This window comes from Artemia franciscana, chromosome 16 (genome assembly GCF_032884065.1).
Source record: "Artemia franciscana chromosome 16, ASM3288406v1, whole genome shotgun sequence".
Lineage (NCBI taxonomy): Eukaryota > Metazoa > Arthropoda > Branchiopoda > Anostraca > Artemiidae > Artemia > Artemia franciscana.
This window is the reverse complement of record NC_088878.1, coordinates 26,072,214-26,089,241: the sequence shown is the minus strand read 5'-3', so window position 1 is coordinate 26,089,241 and position 17,028 is coordinate 26,072,214. Positions and strand designations below refer to the sequence as shown.

Below are 17,028 nucleotides of genomic sequence, written 5' to 3'. Positions count from 1 at the left end.
ATCCACCCCTACTAATCATCACTTTTACTTAGCTTGACATAATTTTTTCACTACTTTCCAAAGTTTTTGTCTCAATTATTTACTAAACAGCAAAAAATAGATATAGATCATTGAATTACTGATCTTTCTTCCTATGCTAGTGAAAGTATAACGTTTATGAGACTTTACAATTTCATCAAAGATTCTCTTTTGACTCGTGGTAAAGAATTTCATTTGAACACGTTTATGTTCAGTGTAATTCGGAGCATTGATGCAAAGAAGTTTGTTTTAGACTGCTGGACAGTGAATTTAAATTTTGTTTTCTTTGCTCTTCTGTTTAATTTTCAACAGAAAATTAAAGAAAATACACAGAAAATATAAGAGAGTTAGAGAGAAAACTTATTCTAAAATGAAAAAGGGTAAGCATGGTACCTACGCAGAGAGGGTGGGGAATTTGTGATAAATTTGGAAATATTTTATTATCAAGCTATAAATTAAATGAACATACCAGTCAAGACCTTTTTTTATATGCTCTTTTAAAACATAAGCGTCGTTTTACTCAGAAATTAAATTGACCCTTTAAGACAATACTTTTCTATCTTATTTTTTGCAATTCAGTTCAAGTCTTAATTTCTTTTATTCTAGGTTTTGGGCATAATATGTTAATCTCAAATATATAATAATTGAATGTGTGATGGATTAAAGGGTACTTAGATATTATACAGCCAACACTCAAGTTTACAATGTGTAAAACTCAAGAACAAAACTGTTTTATCTGTCTGTATTAAGAAATAATTGGCTTACGCTCAGTGGAAAACAAGTGGTGGGTGTCAGAATACATTGGAAAACGTTATTTTTAATGATAAGGCTATATATTTACACATTAGTGGGCTTGGGTGGGGGTTAGGTTACCCCCCACCCCCTCCCCTAATATGCAAATATATAGCCCAAACTTTTCTAAAGTATTATATTTTCATCATGTTTTGGTATTTTTCATTAGGGTTAACGTAACTTCACTTCTTGAGCGTTAGCAGTATAATATATAAGTACAGGTTAAAGGAATTGATGTTTTTGCCATGGATCTTCACCATTTAAAATTTTGTTTGAATTTTGCTTCACTTGGTATGTAAAAATTAAGTACTTTTCTTTTTTCCTTGAGAATTTTATTTTACATATAACCTTTTATCTTCAAATGTATTCCCCTCCTCCTTTTGCGCTTACCATTGCTACTCTGGTGCCCTCCCTCTGCAATATTTTTGGCAGGCGTCCATTCTTGATTTAGTGGTCCAACTGCAGTCTAGGATCTTTTTACGGTCTAGGAATGTTGTTAAGTAAGTTAACGAAATTTTATGGAGTAAATATTTATCTCAAATCAGGGCATTGGATTTTTTTTAAATACCTAGGTCTACCTCCACAACTTCTAATGCTAGAGCAATTATTAACCCTCTTTGAAGGCTAATCCTGAGATAGAAACAATATAATAAAAAAAAATTGTGGTTGATTATTGGTTTTGCCATTCAAAACTTTTCCTAAATATAATCTTCTTACTGTAAAAATTGCAGCCCCTTCCCTCTGCCCCTCTTAATGAAACAAAGTTAACCTATATATTATATTCAAATTCAGGGAATAGCTGATTAAACGGAAGTTGATCCAAAACATAATTCATAAAAAAATTGTATATTATAGCCAAAAGTCAAAATTTTATTATATTTTCTTGTAAGGTTTTATATTATTTTCATACTTTTTTTTTTACAAATGGCTGAACTTTATTTCTTACTCCGCTACCTGATATCTGTGTTTGAACATTGATCAAAGAGTTTGTGGTACTGAATCGTAAGTAACTCGACCCAACAGGAGCCAAAACTCTAAAAAAGAGCAATTACAAATCAAAAAAGAGCTGTTTTCGTTTATGATATTCTTTTTTTTTTCAGGTGATGTATCTCTTCTGAAATTAATCTATTTCTTCTCACGAGATGTATGTTCTCTTCTGCAAGAAGAGATGTATCTCTTCTCATGCTGCTGCTTTTGAAAACTTGTTCAAACTAAAAGCTCATTGAGTTTTAATGTCGCTATGTGAAAATTTACTTTTAAGTCGTTGCTATCCTTCGTCTTTGTAGGCAGGTTTTCCCCTACTCCACTTTTCAAACAGTTCGTGGTAACGAACTGTAGTAAGGAGCGACCCGGCTCAATAGTAAACGAAACTCTAAAAAACGGAATTTTGATGCTAAAATATACATCGAAAGAATCGGATTTTCATGCTGATTTTAAATATATAAGTTTCATCAAATTTAGTCTTTGTCATCAAAAGTTACGAGCCTGAGAAAATGTGCCTTATTTTGGAAAATAGGGAGAAATACCCCCTAAAAGTCATAAAATCTTAACGAAAATCACACCATCACATTCGGCCTATCAAAGAACCCTATAGCAAAAATTTCAAGCTCCTATCTACAAAAATGTGGAATTTCGTATTTTTTGCCAGAATTTTTTTTCACGGGTGCGTGTTTTTTTTTTTTTTTTTTTCCAGGGGTCATCGTATCGACCAAGTGGTCCTAGAATGTCACAAGAGGGCTCATTCTAACGGAAATGGAAAGTTCTAGTGCCCTTTTTAAGTGACCAAAAAAATTGGAGGGCACCTAGGCCCCCTCCCACGCTCATGTTTTCTCCAATGTCAACGGATCAAAATTTTGAGATAGCCATTTTGTTCCGCATAGTCAAAAACCATAATAAGTATGTCTTTGGTAATGACTTGCTCCCTCTAATAACCAATAACATATGGTTATTGGGAAGTGTACAGACGTTTTCAGGGGAGGGGGCTATGTGGGAGGATCTTTCCTTGGAGAATATGTCATGGAGGAACAAAAATTCAATGAAAAGGGCGCAGGATTTTCTAAAATTACTATAAAAAAAACAGTGAAAAAATAAACATGGAAAAGTTTTTTCAATTGAAAGTAAGGAGTAGCATTGAAACTTAAAACGAACAGAGATTATTACGCATATGAGGGGTTCTAAAAATACTTTAGCATAAAGAGCGAGATATTTAGGAGGAGATAAATACCGCGCTTTTTATGCTATAGTATTTTTAGTGATTTCAACTATTTATTCTACGGCGGTCATTCTTAAAGAATTGGGACAAAACTTACGATTTAGTGTGAAGAGCGAGGCATTAACGAGGGTATAAACCCCCTCATATACATAGTAAAAATTCAAGAATATAAAAGTTTGTTACGTAAGTTAATTCTTAAGTTACGTATATTTTTTACTAATAAAAACATTCGTTAAAAATTAAAATTTATAGTTGCCTTTTTATGTAACGGAAAAATTGCAGGGCAACTAGGCCTCCTTCCCCACCCCTTATTTCTCAAAATCGTCTGATCAAAACTAAGAGAAAGCCATTTAGCCAAAAGAGGAATTAATATGCAAATTTCCTTTTAATAATTTATGTGTGGAGAGCCAAACTCAAACATGCATTAATTCAAAAACGTTCAGAAATTACATAAAAAAACTAGTTTTTTTAACTGAAAGTAGGGAGCGACATTAAAACGAACAGAAATTACTCCGTATATGAAATGGGGTATCCCCTCCGCAATCATTCGCTCTATACGCTAAAATTTTACTCTTTGCCACAATTCTGCTTTTTAAAACAATTAAAAGCTTTAGCGTAAAGAGCGAAGGATTGCAGAGGGGACAACCCATTTCATTTACGGAATAATTTCTGTTCGTTTTAAGTTTTAATGTCGCTCCTTACTTTCAGTTAAAAAGAACTAAGTTTTTTTTTATGTAATCTTCAACTTAAAGTGAATATTTGTCCAAATCTCGCACAAATAGCCAAATTCTCTCAAAACTGTTTATTCGTCAGGTGAAAGAATCTTAAAAGGACCGGTAGCTATCAAGGTGTACATACAGTTAAAGCAGTTGATGGGAAAGAAGTAATGTGGAAGATTAGTAGCCTAAAACAGCCACATCACAGTGTAGCATCAATTCTCTATATATTTTGTGGATCAGGTTAGGGCAGAACAAATATCATAGCTTCATAATGCATGTGACTGCCAGGCTGCCAATCAATATTGGTCTCCCAGAAAATCAAATGGTGCTTTTTATTACATTTGTTTTTAATTAGATTTGTTACTTTACTACAAATTTAGGTATAAAAATACTTTTTGCTCAAAGCAAAGCTATTAAAATACAAGTTGTGCTGCTAAAGTGTTGGCAACTTTTGGAATTCTGCTACTGGTAGCTTTGGAACTTTTTGCTCACCTGCGTAAAACCTTATCTTACCTTAATTAAAATATTATTGATCCGCGTTCGACGATTGATTAGCACGTTAGATTCATGAGCGAAGGGCTGCTGGTCCGAGATCTGATGGTGGCTATTGTTGGGTTTGGGGCGAGAGTTAGTGATGTTTCCCTCTAATACAAGCCAAAAGTCCGCACAGCTGCAAATGGGTACCTAGAGGAATCTTGGGGAAAACACGAAAAGTGTCGAATGATTTGCCTCAAATCAGGCTGAACCCTCCCAGTCGAGGGAAGAGCATCTGTATGTCGCCACCTGCGCTACGAGGACTTCATTGGTTCATAAGCAATTTTTTTTTAGATACTATTGCAGATAGAGTTATTTCTGTTAAGAATTGTATCAAGTTAAGATTAGGCTGTTGGTCTTATTTGGCCAAATTTGTTGTTTTGTGGCAGAAAATGGCAATTTCTCACTTTCGTGACTTAACAAAAGCAATAGAAATGTTAATTTCTGATCAAATGACCCCCTCATGATCATCTATGGCCTTTGATTCAGTAAGATCAACTCTTGAAAAAAAGACGAAAAAGAGGAGAGATAACAATTATTCTACCCCGTGATAAAACGCGATTTCGCTCGAAATTCAATATAGTGAACTGTAAGCCTACAGTTAAGGGTTTGAGAACACAAGAAATCGATGACTATCTTAGAATTTTGATTCGTCTGCGTTTTGGCCCCCTTTAAGCGAAAATAGGTTTTATGGTACAAAATGGCAAAATCGGTTCTTTACTATTGTGCGGTTTCTTCTGACACTTGAAAAGGGCTCTAGATGTTATGATTTCTATTCAAAAGAGCTTCATTCAAAATAAACTGCCACCACTAGTTCGATCTGATCACTAAATGTGACATATAAAAGTTATCTATGCGCTAATGTGATCTCCCTGGTTTCTGAAGGTTGGGGGGTCTCTACTAGTCTCCGGTTTAGGTTTTCGACGACTTTCGTGGTTTACTTTTGATTTCAATTGATCATCATTTACGAGAGGGGTCAGGATTTTTGGGAAAATTTTCAAAAATGTATTTTAATAATTAGAAACTACTATTCTGTTAAATCTGAAAATAGCTATTGTTTCTGAATCAGCGTCCATTGGAAAATGGTTTATGCTAAACAGTTGCATATAAAGCCGTTTTAAAAATTTGTTTTACTATGGACCATGGTTCGCTCTTTACTAGGCTGCTTTACTGCTTGGTAGACATTGGGTAGACATGAGTAGCAAAAAAGGGAGAAAAAGACATTACCATATCAAATATGCAGTAACTTAATTTTAAGTTCTCTCTCATCATAAGAACCAATTATTTAGAGATTTTGGTTTGTTAACAACTACTGGCGAATATAATTTTTTTTTAGCTTTCTAAAGCACCCGTAGTGGATAAAAAGACCTTGCTTTGTGTTACTTTTAAAAAGGCTGTTTTATGAATCTTTATATTATTATGTATGCTAAATAGTATATACTATTTAGGATGTTTTCTTGTGTGGACTGGTTAACTACTTTTTTTTTACGTTTTTTACACGTATAATAACGAGCAAAAAGGAAACAGAAAAGATTTTTCTTCTATTAAAATTATCTAACTTGTTTTTTATTTCTCAGTTTCATTTTCGAAGGGAAATCATTTTTTTTGTAGATTTGTCTTAACGCTTTCTAATAATTATGTAAACGGTATTTTATATACATTAATTGATTCCTTTTCGCTTTCTTTTTCAAGTGAAGGAACTGAGAAAAACACAGTCCACGTTATTGATCTTGCAGCTCGCTCTATCGCTTTCTCTACAACAACTTCAGCTGTGGTAAATATATTTCCAGTTTTTGGAAGTCTTTATGTGTATACCGTTGATGATCGAATCCTGGAATTAAGAGAGAAGGATCTTCAAACCAAACTTGATACTCTCTTCAAGAAGAATCTGTATGATGTTGCTATCAGGTAGACTCGATTGACTATTGACTGTCCAAAATGAGTTTTGTCAGACGCCTTTCTGTTGAACGAATAACGAAAGAAACAAAGAAATGTGTAAAAGCTTTTAATAAAAACAATAAAGTTAAAATAATACAGATACAAATATTTTGAATTCACACCTGTGATACGTTTTCAATGGAAAAACAGAAAAAAAAGATGTGATAAAAACGACATTTTAGGCATAGAAAATCGGCAAAAGTAGAAAAGACTAAGCTTTTTGACTAAATTTATATTAAGATTTATGCGAGCATTACTGAAATACTTACAACATCATTTGGAATCATGGAAAAATATTTAATTAATTCAAAGGTAACCTTACAAAACTTCACCTTGAAATTTTTTCTAGTCGATATTTCAGTATTGCCAAAAATTACGATATATCACTTTCAATTTAGCCTACTAGGTAATTTTTAGCTTAATAATTATTTACTATTCTGACATCCTTGATTGGGTATTTTTTTTTTAACTCTCTTTTATTTCGTTAACCAGTGTTTCGACGTTTTCGTAAAGTTGTGTGGATATGTGAAATTACGACGTTGGCATGTATTTTATAATTTTCCGAAAGAATTAGAATAATATTTCAGTCTGTTACTGCAATATTATCTTACTCAGGTATCTTATGGCAATATCATCTTACTCAGGTATCTTACGGCAATATTATCTTACTCAGGTAGTTTGGGTCTGTAGAGAGTAGTAGCAGTAGTAGCAATATAAAAAATTAACCGTTTTTTTTTTTTCATTCGACGCTGATGATATTCCATATTTTTGTTACTATATTCCACTATTTTCTCTTATGATATTTGTTTGCAAGTTTCAGCATTTTGTTTCTGACAGGTGCCCTTTAGATGGGTATGAAAGTTCTTAAGCCGAACTGGCCAGACATGAAAATAAACAATCAAGAGAGATAAAACTCTACAAAAAGAAAACTTCAAACGAGACGACGGCCAATAGAATTAAAAGACTAAAAACAACGCGGATATTTCACCTGTATAAAACAAGGCGTCTTCAGCACAAGATAGAAAATTTAAAGAAAACTAATCTAAAAACAAATAAAAACAACCACCAAATATAATAAATACAATTGTCGCTACTTATCCACGTAGGGAAAAGCAGCTATGCGAGTTACTTCAATGAGAATCAAAGCAACTGAGGAAAAATTTACGAAAATTGAAACTTAGTTAATTATTCTGTTGCGAAATAATCCTCTTAAATCCTTTAATTTCTTTTAATTTTCTATCTTGTGCTGAAGACGCCTTGTTTTATACAGGCGAAATATCCGCGTTGTTTTAGTCTTTTAATTCTACTGGCCGTCGTCTCGTTTGAAGTTTTCTTTTTGTAGAGTTTTATCTCTCTTGATTGTTTATTAGATGGGTATGCAAAATACTTTGAACTACATATACTTAAAATCTCCTGTTTTAAGGACTTTATAAGCATGGACTTGTGAATGTTCAAGAATATTTGTTTGTTTGCGTCAGGCATACACATAGGAATTTTTTCGGGAACGGGGCAGTAAAGAAAATGTACAGTAAATATCATTTATCGCTGTTAAGTTTCTCAAGAACTTAATACAGGGAAATGTACCGATCCCATGAATAGAACGTACTATGCAATAAATAGGGTTATTAGTCATCATGTGATACGTTACAATATGTTAAAACAAGTTGTCCGTCTTTGAGCTGTATTTTGGTACATTAAAATGATACCTTTTCTTATTGTTATCACAAAGGGTGAGAACGTTGGACAGCAAAAAAAACGTGGTAAATCACAGCCAGCGAAAAAAGAGAAATATATGTATTTTTTTAGTGAGATCTATGATCAGCCGTCTTCAGTTTTGGAGGAAGAATTAAAGGTAAAGATAACAGGAGAATATAAAAAGATCACCACAGACTATATGATGTATCTTAAGTTATGTATTAGACTTATACGTTACAATATGCTAAAACACGTGGTTCGTCTTTGAGCTGTATTTTAGTACATTAAAATGATTACCTTTTTTCATTCATTGTTTTTTTCAAGCCTTTGGTTTTTCTTTCCGTTTCTCACATAATCTATAATAACTTTAAATATAAATCAGTCTTCAAAACTTTTAGAAAGGTCTATAATTTAACCCTCATTTAGATTGTCAAAGCATTTCGAAATAGAACATTGCAAAGCTGTATCTATTTTCATTTCACTATTTATAATTCTTTTTTGCTTCATTTCAGCATTGCTAAGGCTCACCTATGATGCTGATAACTTGCTTTCACTATGATGCTGATAACTTGGCTGAACTCTTTCGCCAGTACGGTGATCATTTATACGCTAAGGGTGATCATTCCATTACTATGGAACAGTATGATTAAGACCATTGGACGAATTGAACCTTCGTACTTTATCAGAAAGGTTGGTAATTACCAACCTATGTCATTATGCTAGTTGATTACCTGTTTTATTTTGCTCTTCTTTGCTAAAAGTTTGCATATTTTTTCAAAGAAGTCGGAAAATCGCAGTATTTTAAATTCATTAGAATATATTGTCTTTAGTATTTTATATTTTGCTAAATTTCAGTGTTATATCCAATTTTTGCCGCATGGAATGGTCCGCAAATACATCCGATCAAAGTTTTGAAATAGTTGTTCTGTTCAAAATAAAACCAAAAACCAAATAACTATGCCTCCGGGGCCGACAACGCCCGCCATAGGGGCACGAACTCTAAGCTTTGCTAGTTGCCCATTGTAAGATAAGATAATAGGATAAGATATTTAATTTTTTAAAAAAATGACTATCACAAGCCCCAAAGGACGGAATTCGCATTTCGGAGTCAAAAAACTATAAAAATAAAAATAAAAAATCATAAAAACATCACAACAACAATAATACTGACTAAACAGTGACAACAACACCAAAATCGGAAAGGAAAAGCCATTCATTAGTAAAAAAAGACTACCTAAATGTCAGAAAGTTTAAAAGGTATAAACTAAAACAAACAGAAAAAAAAGAGTGAGATAAAATTAGCATTGACAAAGTTTAAAAGAGAACATATGCACAATGGGGAGGGAACAAAAGAATCACACGAACATAAAACTTGGGCATCACCATTACCAAAAAAGGGAAACAAGTGGTTTATTTTATCAGTAATGAAGGGGACAAAAGTTTTTTCATACCTGGAGGTTAATTAACGGATGGGAGACAAGATAGGAACGGGTTCAGAAACAGTACGTGGCAGGCGGTGTCTGGATGGGGAGTGTCTTTTGGGGAAAATGTTTTCGGTATGAAGGTTTATTATTGGATTTTTTGCAAAATGGAGGCACAAAGCTCCTCTCCTGTGCTCAAGAGTTTCCAGCTTGGCCTTTTTTAGAAGGAGCGAGTTTAGTACCTTAGCTTCTTTAAAAATTATTCACAGGGCTCTTTTTTGAATGGATTCAATTTTTTCTGATTCATCACAGGAGATGCCAGAATGCCAAACTGGACATGCATATTCAAGATGCGGGCGGACAAAGGAATTATAGAACTGTAAAGAATGGGATGGGGGGACGTTAAATTTATTCAAGAGCTTTTGGAGAGACAAGGACACATTAGCTTTATGGATAATATCTTTAACGTGGATATCCCACTTTAAGTTAGAGGAAATTGTAACCCCAAGTAATTTAAAGGAAGACACAGAAATATCTGGGGGGGTAGGATTAAGGAAAAGGGGCGAGGTTTTAAGGAAGCATATTGGCATTATCATAGATTTAGAGGGGTTTACCCTCATGTTTCACCGCAGCGTCATCTGCAATATCATTGAGGATACTTATAGGGTTACTCACTAAGTTTCGGTAGCAGGTCTCAACAATTAGGTCATCCACAAATTTCCATGTGCCGGATATTCGTTGGTGAGGTGATTTATTATAACAGAAAAAAGGAGGGGACCTAGGAGAGTACCTTGGGGTACTCTATTGTGGACAGGGAGGGGACTGGAATAATGATTCTGATATTTGACTACCTGTGATCTATTTGATAAAAAAGGCAACCAATTTAGCCAGGAACGGATCAATATTGAAATCAGTTACAAGTTTCTCAACTTAAATATTGTGGTTAACAAGGTCAAATGCTTTTTGAAGGTCTATGGAAATTAAATTTAGCCAGAAATAAGGTTTTTCGAGAATTTCTCCAATTGAGTCATGAGAAAAACGAGGTAATGCGGTAAGTTGAAGTGGATTTGATGTTCCCGAATTGTCTAGGTCAGTAAGATGTAGGATTTTCTCCTTTAGCCAACCCGGACGGAATCCTTCATATAGTTTAGAGAATATAGGAGGGAGTGAAATTGGACGAACACCTTCAAAACTAGGTTATCCGTCTTTCTCTTTCAAGGGGGCTATGAAACCCTGTTTCCAAATTTGCGGATATTGGCCAGACTCAGTACTCTCATTGAAAATAATAGACAAGGGCTTTGAGAGAAAGTCACTGAAAGCACTAATAAGAGGAAACGGGATATCTAAAGGACAGACACTTGTTTTTCGTAGTTCCCCAATTTTTCTTTCGATCTGAGACGGAGATATGGAGGTGAAAGCAGGCGGGAGAATATCAGTAATTACAATAAGGTAATTGATAAGACAATGCCGGAAGCCTCTGGACGATAGAAGCAAGGAAACTTGTTAAGATTACTAGCAGTAACTTCTGGGGATTCAGGTAGGTTGAAATCAAGTTGGCCTAGACTCTACCACACAACTTTTTTTTTACCTCGGAATACCAATTTTTTGGTTTATTGGTAAACAATTCTTTGACCTTGTTCTTGTAGCAGGATCGGGCAGATTTACGCATTTCCTTTTTAATTGGTTTTCTTAGTTTATGAGCTTAATCCAGTTTACCATGTCTGAATAGATTCAATTTTTTCTAATTAGCGCTTTTATGGGTTAATTAATGAATGGTTTGTCACTGGTGCACTTTTTAAATATTTTTTTCCGGGAAAGAAATTAGATATTTACCATTTAGCTTTTTGTGAAAGGAAGTGATTTTTTCACCAAGATCATGCAAATTATAAATATCAGACCAATCCTCAGTGCTCAGCCACGCTCAAAAAGAAAGAAGGCCAGCATTTTGAAGGGAGCTGAACGAGCCATAAGTTACTGAGAGTGTATGCTTAAAATTGAAAGAGGGGGACAGGAGGAGAGGAAAATGATAACTCCCACCCAATGGAGGCAAAGCTGAGGAGGGACTGTAAAAATTATTCAGATTAGTTAGAATGACATCTAGAGAGGTGTTTCCCCTAGTTGTTGGTATTTTAACTATTTGCTTAACTTCATCTTAAGTTCATTGGCATCACCAACCAGAAAAAGTCCGGCGTTTGGGTACTTAGAGATAACAAAATCAGCGCTGGTGTGTAACTGCTGGAGAAATTTGCGTTTTGCATCAATATTTTGGTTTAGCGAGTAATAAAAGAAAGCTAGTGCAATGATATTATAGGGACGGGGGGGGGGGGGTTAAAAAGGTCTAATACTTAGCCAAAGGATTTCATCGTACTGAGATAAATTAGGAACAGGAATAATTTTAGGGAAAAGGCTGCATTTAGTAAAAAATGACACCACCTCCAAGTGGGTGATCCAAATGACGGAGCTTTATAAACTCTGAATAATTTGACAAACGAAGAGACCCTTGGTCATGAAACTGTACCTCTATAACAGCTATAACGTCAATTTGATTTAATTCTGATAGCATCTTGAGCTCAGTAAGCTTATCAAAATTAAAATAAGGTTGTATGGATGGAGTGGTCGTATAAACCTTGTAAGGGGGCTCACCTGATGGCAAATTGAAGGTTTTAGTGCCCTTTTTAAGAATAAAAGTAATCGGAGGGCGACTAGCCCCCCTCCACGCCCTTCTTTCCTAAATGTATCTGATCAAAATTTTGAGATAGTTATTTCTTCAAAACAGTCCAAACTATGCCTCTGAGGTTTAAAAAAGCCCTCAGAGCCCCTGGGGCATGGGTAGTAAGCTATGCAACTTATCCATTTTTAATATTTAAGGTTTTATGGAAGAGGTGATCGTATAAACTTTAGATTAAGAATCGAAAATGACCGTAGGGCAACTAACTCCTCCCCACACTTTTCCCCTCAAATACATCTAGTCAAATTTCGGAAATAGCCATTTTGTTCAAAATAATATGCCTCCGGGGCTGACAATCTCCCTGCCCCCTGGTTCAAGGACTGTAAGAAATGCAAGTTGTCCATTCTTAACATGTAAGGTCTTTTATCAAAAAAGAGTGCATTATTTGATCCTGGATCTCGAAAAGAGCTTAGAGTATTACGGTGAAAATTTAAGGAAGTGTTCAGAAAGATGCCAAACACAATCAAAACACACTTTGTCCTTGCTGTTTGTGAAAAAGGAATATCAGCAATATGTGGGAAAGGCTGAGGGTATTAGGTTGAAACTTTCAAGGTACGTTAAGGTGATGTTTAAGAGAGACTGGATGGCAACCAACCCCCTCTCCTTTTTATGTGCCGCCTCTCCTCAAAAAATGTCGAAATTTTGTAAATATAATTTTATTCAGTCAAAAGGTGTAATAGCTATGCCTCCAGGGATGCCATATTCCTCACAACCAACCCAGGATGCAAGAATTGTCAACTGTGCAATTTATAAATTGTTTACATGTAGGATTTAACATACAGAAAAAGGAAAGTTGTGATTCTGCGTGTATCCGATAAGGCCAAGGATATTAAGTTGAAACTTTGCCGAATTTTGAGGGGTATCATAAACTAAATCAAAGGCACTATGTACATTTAGTTTGTCCAAAAGTGGATCTGCAATATCTTAAGAACGGCTGAAGCTTTTCAGTTGAATCAACTAAAGGTATTCAGTTGAAAGGTATTCAGGGGAATGTTTAAAGTGGTTGAAGGGCTCCCAGCCCCCTTTCGTGTCCTCTTTAGCTGCCTTCTTTTCAAAAACGTTCTATCAAAATTTTGAAATAGCCATCTTGTTCAAAATCGTCTAAAGGTCAAATGGTTATGCCTATGGGAATGACATGACCCTCCAGAGCTTTGCAGAGAAATGCCGAATACAATCAAAACATAGTATTTGCATGCTGGTTGTCAAAAGGGCGTATCAGAAATTGCTAAGGAACGGCTAAGGTTATTAAGTTGAAAGTTACAGGGTATGTTGAAAAGTGGTTGGAGGACAAGTGCCATGGCCCTTTTTAGATGGCATCTCCCCTCAACACTGATCAAAATGTAGCAAAAGTGATTTCGTTCAAAATAGGCAAAAGTCTAGTGACTATGGCAAATGCTGATCTTAAGTTTAATATGGCTCATTACTTTTCTTTGAAAACTTATTTTTTGGAAAGTTTTTTTTTTGTAAATAATGATTGGATAAGACAGGGTTGCAGGGTCGACAGCAGAGGTTGGCGCAGGCTCAAACATCATGAAAATTGGACGATCCGATTTGTTGTTATTTCGAAACAAAATTTTACAAACAAGACCAATCGAAATAATAGTTGCCATTCCTGAATCTGCTACAAATGGCAATTTTTTCTCAGTAAACGGCTTTTATTATAAATTTTTTTTCGTTATTATGGGCCGTGGTCCATTCTTTAATAGGTTGTAAAACCGCTGCAACTGTGATAAAAGAAATGAAACGTGGTTGGACTGCTTTACTTACAGTTATTTAAATGACAATACGAATTAATTATAAAATTATAATTTGGTTGTTGTTAGCGAACCACTGTCGACCAGTGTAATAGATCCTTGTCATACGAATGTAAAGCTGCTTGTAGAATCAGGATGGCATTTAGTTATTTTTGTATCTTTTTTTTTTCAAGATTCACCTTACATAAATTGATTTCAAAGGTTAAAAAAGGTGGCAATAAAGGCATTAATGGCAAATTTGTATGTTAAATATTTGTAGAGCATGAATCTTATAAACATAAAAAAAATTACTCAAAGCTATTCATTCAAAGCAAAAGAATATTAATTTAATACGACTTCAAAGTTATTGTTAATAAGAAATTAAATAAAAAATGAATGTTTGTATGATTAAATAGGTGCCATGTTGTGTCTTAATCCAAAATGGCGAATCGAAAACAAAACAGACGGAAAAATTAGAACTAAATTAAATATGTAATTCTCTTCGAGACAATTGCATGAGTGTACATTTCTCGTTATTGAGCTGAAGATGACGATCTTGATAGTTTGAATAGTCTGTTTTTTCGGAATTTTTCTTCAGTAAGGCACGCTTGCGTCAGGAATGGGATGGGTTGTAATTCCTTAATGAGACAAAAATGAGTTGAATTGCCCATTTGAAAAAAGTAGATATTTGGTAGAAAATTATCGGATGTAGATGTAATTTTTTATGCCCAACAAAAATTTCATTAATTATGAGCCTCTTTTATAGTCTTTTTGTATATAAACTTCTTCGTCATAAGTAAAAGTTGAATTGTATAATTCTGTGATTATATCATAAATATGTTTGATTGCTAAGTTTTTTAAATATTATTTTTAACTGTCTTAATATTCGCCTAAGTGGTTGAATAATTAGTTACTGTCTGCTACTATGATTTATTTTTTTAGTATCTTGATTCACCAAGAATATTGAGTCTCACTCATTACCTTGAGCTGTTGCACAGAGACTGGCAACCAAGGATCACACGGCACTTCTCATTAATTGCTATGCCAAATTAAGAGATGCTGAAAAACTAAGTAGTTTTCTATGCGTAAGTCCTTTTAATTATACACAAGTAGTATTGCTTAACTGCAAATAAAAGATATATTTTCATGTTTTGTTTGACTGTTAGTGACTGAAGAAAAACTCTTTTTATTGGAGAATTCAATGTTTATTAAGTTTCTAGATTGAAAAGAATCGAGAGAGAGAGAAAGAGAGAAAAAAGAGAGAGAGAGAGAGAGAGAGAGAGAGAGAGAGAGAGAGAGAGAGAGAGAGAGAGAGAGAGAGAGAGAGAGAGAGAGAGAGAGAGAGAGAATTCAAAACTAGCCTATGGAATAATTAATTTTGATAGTCAGAAAACGAGAATTTTCGAAACTGCAATCCTATAAATTTCTTTGAAGTTGAAAAGAATTTTGTTTTTTATAAGCATATCAGCATCTAAAGCAGAAAATTCCGGAAAAAGACCTATTGTTCCAAAAAGATAGTATTTGGTCCAAGGGGTGGGAAGTCAGACTGTCGGAACATACATGGTTCATCTGCACTCCTCTCCAAATTAGAATCATTGCCAAGTTGTTCCAAAATGGTAGTATTTGGTCCAAGGGGTGGGAAGTCAGACTGTCGGAACATACATGGTTCATCTAAACTCCTCTCCAAATTAGAATAATTGCCAAGTTGTTCGAAAAAGGTAGTATTTGGTCCAAGGGGTGGGAAGTCAGACTGTCGGAACATTCATGGTTCATCTAAACTCCTCTCCAAATTAGAATCATTGCCAAGTTGTTCCAAAATGGTAGTATTTGGTCCAAGGGGTGGGAAGTCAGACTGTCGGAACATACATGGTTCATCTAAACTCCGCTCCAAATTAGAATCATTGCCAAGTTGTTCGAAAAAGGTAGTATTTGGTCCAAGGGGTGGGAAGTCAAGACTGTCGGAACATACATGGCTCATCTAAACTCCTCTCCAAATTAGAATCATTGCCAAGTTGTTCCAAAATGGTAGTATTTGGTCCAAGCGGTGGGAAGTCAGATTGTCGGTACATACATGGTTCATCTAAACTCCTCTCCAAATAAGAATCATTGCCAAGTTGTTCGAAAAAGGTAGTATTTGGTCCAAGGGGTGGGAAGTCAGACTGTCGGAACATACATGGTTCGTCTAGACTCCTCTCCAAATTAGAATCATTGCCAAGTTGTTCCAAAATGGTAGTATTTGGTCCAAGGGGTGGGAAGTCAGACTGTCGGAAACATGGTTCATCTAAACTCCTCTCCAAATTAGAATCATTGCCAAGTTGTTCCAAAATGGTAGTATTTGGTCCAAGAGGTGGGAAGTCAGACTCTCGGAACATACATGGTTCATCTAAACTCCTCTCCAAATTAGAATCATTGCCAAGTTGTTCCAAAATGGTAGTATTTGGTCCAAGGTGTGGGAATTCAGACTGTCGGAACATACATGGCTCATCTAAACTCCTCTCCAAATTAGAATCATTGCCAAGTTGTTCGAAAAAGGTAGTATTTGGTCCAAGGGGTGGGAAGTTAGACTGTCGGAACATATATGGTTCATCTAAACTCCTCTCCAAATTAGAATCATTGCCAAGTTGTTCCAAAATGGTAGTGTTTGGTCCAAGGGGTGGGAAGTCAGACTGTCGGAACATACATGGTTCATCTAAACTCCTCTCCAAATTAGAATCATTGCCAAGTTGTTCCAAAATGGTAGTATTTGGTCCAAGGGGTGGGAAGTCAGACTGTCGGAACATACATGGTTCATGTAAACTCCTCTCCAAATTAGAATCATTGCCAAGTTGTTCCAAAAAGGTAGTATTTGGTCCAAGGGGTGGGAAGTCAGACTGTCGGAACATTCATGGTTCATCTAAACTCCTCTCCAAATTAGAATCATTGCCAAGTTGTTCCAAAATGGTAGTATTTGGTCCAAGGGGTGGGAAGTCAGACTGTCGGAACATACATGGTTCATCTAAACTCCGCTCCAAATTAGAATCATTGCCAAGTTGTTCGAAAAAAGGAGTATTTGGTCCAAGGGGTGGGAAGTCAAGACTGTCGGAACATACATGGCTCATCTAAACTCCTCTCCAAATTAGAATCATTGCCAAGTTGTTCCAAAATGGTAGTATTTGGTCCAAGGGGTGGGAAGTCAGACTGTCGGTACATACATGGTTCATCTAAACTCCTCTCCAAATAAGAATCATTGCCAAGTTGT

At 35.1% G+C, this 17,028-nt stretch overlaps 1 protein-coding gene across 3 annotated transcripts in view; it reads right to left on the bottom strand.

The window, feature by feature from the left end:
- The window catches only part of LOC136037275 (uncharacterized), a 131,585-nt gene that overhangs the window by 78,287 nt on the left and 36,270 nt on the right, over positions 1 to 17,028 (bottom strand). The window contains exon 5 of one of the 3 annotated variants that reach the window (XM_065719909.1): positions 7,568 to 14,428. The exons of the other annotated variants lie outside the window; for them this stretch is intronic. The gene's annotated coding sequence lies outside the window, so the exon portion shown is untranslated. Of the gene's footprint in view, positions 1 to 7,567; positions 14,429 to 17,028 lie in introns of those variants that run through there. 3 annotated transcript variants of the gene reach the window in all.